The sequence below is a fragment of the Octodon degus genome, unplaced genomic scaffold (assembly GCF_000260255.1).
Source record: "Octodon degus isolate 3935 unplaced genomic scaffold, OctDeg1.0 scaffold00007, whole genome shotgun sequence".
NCBI classification, from domain to species: domain Eukaryota; kingdom Metazoa; phylum Chordata; class Mammalia; order Rodentia; family Octodontidae; genus Octodon; species Octodon degus.
Window position 1 is genome coordinate 31,917,877 of NW_004524583.1, and position 4,290 is coordinate 31,922,166.

At 44.7% G+C, this 4,290-nt stretch overlaps 1 protein-coding gene across 10 annotated transcripts in view; it reads right to left on the reverse strand.

Moving 5' to 3' along the window:
• Window positions 1-4,290, reverse strand: part of Numb (NUMB, endocytic adaptor protein) — a 181,099-nt gene that overhangs the window by 10,633 nt on the left and 166,176 nt on the right. The window lies entirely within an intron of this gene.

Here is a 4,290-nt window from a genome sequence, read left to right on the forward strand (position 1 = left end):
AAAAAAAAAAAAAAAAAAAAAAGAGATTTACCAGGTATTTCTAAGAAACCATGGAGAGGCAGGGCAAATTTTAGTCCCTTAAATACATTTTCAAATATCTAGGGAAAAAAGCCCAAAACTCCTCATTACAACTTCTGATTAAAAACTCAAAGGAAAGCTTAGCTTCCGGTGTCTCCTTTCTGCATGCTCCCCACCCCTGCCAGCAGCTTCTCCCATTCAAGACTTCAGCGCTTTCAGACCTTCCTTCATGCCTTCCTCATCTTTTTTTTTTTTTTTTTTGGTCCTCGACTGACTTCAGGGCACTTTTTGGCTAGTTCGACTGTTGTGGGGATCGAACTCCAGCAACCTGAGGCTGACAACTTTGTGGAAGCAGCCCCTTAAAGAACTGAGCTAGGGCCAGGCCCCCTCATCTTCTTCTAGCTCTCCTGTGGCCCCCACTCTACCTCCCAACCACACACAGGACAAAGAAAAAACACATTTTCACCTGTACTCTCTACTTACAAACTACACAGCTAAATGGATTTGCTCATGCGTGGGAAGAGCCAGGAGGTGACAGAAACTGCTCTATAGATGAACTCACTACCCAATTAATTAATTAATTATTTCATGCATTCATTCATAAGTACTGGGGTTTGAACTCAGGACCTTGTGCTTGCCAGGCAAGTGCTTAAGCTGCTGAACTGTCTCCCCAGCTCTCTATCCAATTTAATAAAGCCAAGTGATTATTTTACCAAGGTTATCTGTATTTTAAATCATATCCCTAACTGCAGAACAAGAAAGAGCTGTCAGCACCATTCATAGTGAAAAGAGACACTTGGGACAGGGCGGCTTTCATGGTGTTCGTTACCTTTCAAAATGAAAACCCTGCTGGCAGCTGCTTCGAAATGCACCGTGACCACGTCATTTCAGTGCACTTGTACGTGCCAGTATCAGTTCAAGGACAGGCAATGTTCAGCATGCCTTCTGCCCTGAGACTTCATAGCACTGTAGGCCTTTGGACTGCTTGTTATGGTTTGTGTCTAGATGCCCCCCAGAGCCTCCTGCAGGGATGGGGTGGCCTTTAAAGCCTGTGATTGATTCGTGGTCCCATGCTGGGATCACGGGTGTGAGCGCTGCACCCGCCCAGGGGTGGGCAGCCTGAATGCCATCTAAGGACGGGAGAATGCCATCTAATGCCATCTGCTCTCCACTGCTCCCCCCTTTCTGCTCTTGCTGTTTTGCTGTTCTCTGCCACCACAAACTGCTGCCCTCTGCCATGCTCCACTCTGCCTTGGAGCCAGCTGAGTATGGACTGAAACCTCCACAAACTGTGAACTACATAAACCTTTCCTTCCTGAAGTTTGAGTGTCAGGGATTTTGTCCCAGCAACGAGAGAAAAGTAATCAAGACATTGCTTAAAGACCATTAGACTTATTCTGGACTCACATGGATTTTTTAAAAAACTTATTAGGATAAATATAAAGCTAATGTTGAATCCTTCTGTACTTTGTCAGAGCCCTATTACAAGGACAGAGCTATAGGCCAAGAAGGTTTATTTCTCCTAGGCTGGGGAGAAGTTCTTTCTTTAGTGATGTGGATGTGTTATCATAAATATGGTCTTTAAGAGACAATATCTTTCTGTTGTATTTTTGAGACAGGGTCTTAATACATGTTTTGATCTGTATTTATGTCACATATCTATCTCAGGTTGGCCTTGGACTCACTATATGTAGCCTAGGGTAGTCTCAACCTGTCAATGCTGTTGTCTTAACCTCTCGAGGCTAGGATTCCAGGTGTGCAAAACACCACGTCTGCTAAGACAGCACTTGTACCATCAACCGTTCTGTCAGTGACATTATTTGCTCAAATACAGGTTTCAAACGCAGGTTTAAATTTAAGTTTCTTAACTGTTCACCTGCCAAAAAAGATGTAATAGCCATAGTTCAGTGAAAAAGGCAGATACTACCTATAAATAATCAAATGATGAGATCAAGGAGCTATTATTTCACTTCATCTGAAAAGCAGTACTCATAACAATAGCAATAGCAGGTATAATTTATTGAGCTTTACTATGTCCCTGGCAGGGCAAACATTCTTTATTAATAATCTTTTTATTTGGCAGTACTGGGTTGAGTCCAGGGCCACAGGGCTGAGCGACATCCCAGCACTCATGTAGCTATTCTGAGGCAAGGTCTCACCATGCAGCTCAGGCTGGCCCTGAGACTGCAGCCAGACTGGCTGAAATTCCACCGTGGCCCCATCTCAGCCTCCCAAGTACTAGAATTACAGGTTTACACAACATCTGTTCCCCAGCCATATTTTTTAATGTATTTGATACAGGGTCTCACTATGCAGCTTGGATTTGTAGTGATCCTCCTGTTTTTAGCCTCCCCAGTGCTGGGATTACAGGTGCGTGCCACCACACCCAGACTCAGTGGTGGCTCTGTGTCTGGGGGTGGAGGCAGGGGCAGGGCCTGTGTAGCATGTGGTGCCAGCGACAGAACCCAGGTCCCTGTGCTTGCCTAAGCAGGTGCTTTGTTCATGGAGCTATCTTGCTGGCCCTCTCCCCAGTCATTTAAAAAAATACTTTTGAGACAGGGTCTTCCTAAATTGCTCAGGCTGGTCTCAAACCTGCTATCCTCCTGTCTCAGCCACCCAGAATTCTGGGATTACAGGCATCCAGAAATAAATCCAAATCCTTAATCCCTATCCCAGACCTTCTGAATGAAAAATTCTGGGAGTAGGGCCTTGTGATTTTGATACAGTAGAAGCACTGGCCTAAAAGATTCAAATGGCCCATATGGCTATGATTCGACAATAAAATGGTTTTAAATTAATACTGACCAATGCAAGTTCTAGGTTTTGAGTATAGTGATAGCAAAACCTACACTCTCTGGGACTTTCTTACAGTCTGAAATGGGGGTGGTGGAAGAAAGCAGTTCAGTTACTGCAACTTGTTTTCAAAGCATACCAGCTCTGACATTAACTACAACTTCTGGGGGAGATACTGTTGAACGGAATCTGTTAGGTGTACTTGCACGCATGTAGTTTAGATTTCACAACAGTTATTCCACTAATATAACAATACTAAGACTTGGGGAGTGTTAACCTACAGCCCCATCTAGTAGGAACCAGGCGTAAAAGTCTCATACAGCTTTCAAAATATTTCTGTCCATTTTAGAGCATGGCTATACTTTGTGCCAGGGGGAACTCTGGCAAGAGCTTTTTGAGTGATAGCTTTTGTAGGTGCCTTTCTGTCTGGACTTTTAAAAACCAGAAATTACATCCTCACTGCTACATGGAGGAAGATGACTGTCACCTAACAGACTTGTCTTTCATGTCAGAATTTTGGGTAACTTTTACACACCAAAATTTCTGGCAGGAGATACCACTCAGGGGTAGTGTGCTGGCCCTACCATTCCTGAGGACGTGTGCTTGACCCATTGCAGCACAGAAGGAAAAAGAAATTCTACCATGCAACAGCTTCTATCATAGTTCATTCTACTGTAATTTAGTATTTATTTTATGTACATATGAATGTACATACATACCTATGTATGTATTTGGCACAGGGCCTCACTACGTAGCTCAGACTCATAGTGATCGTGTTCTCAGCCTCCCCAGCACCTGGATTACATGCGTGTGCTACCATGCCCAGACTCGGGGGCTGGCTCAGCAACCGGCACACAGGTAGCTGCAGGATGTGGTGCTGGGGACTGAACCCTGGTTCCTGCACTTGCCTAAGCAGGCACTTGTCTGCTGAGCCATCTCGTTGGCCTGTACTTCTATTCCGTAATCAGTTCTGTTCTTTAATTCTGTTCTCCAATTCAGTTTTCATTTGTAGTAGCTCTGTGCTACTAAATAAACAGCTCCAGATGTGTTTTCCAACAAATACATACAAAATCCTGAGAACACTTGTAATAATGAAAAGTTCCAATTAAAATGCGGAACCCCTGGCAAGCGCAAGGGCCTGAGTTCAAGCCCCGCTTCTGAAAAAAACAAAAACCAAACTGAGACCATCGCTACCAGAGCAGCGTCTTTTTCTCATTTTGGATTTCTCTGTCATGCCGGGTACTGAACGCAGAGCTTCAGGTATGTCCCACCCCGAACGCCCACCCCCAGTGTACCAGGGCAGTTTTACTTTCCTTTAATGACACTAGATCTCATCCAATCACTTTACTCTGTGAATTGCAACCCACAGCAAGACACCAGGAGTTGCCACACTCATGCACACACCCAGACGGCAAAGCACCTCGGAGACAGGAGCGACACTGTGAATGCCACACTCATGCACACACCCAGACGGCAAAG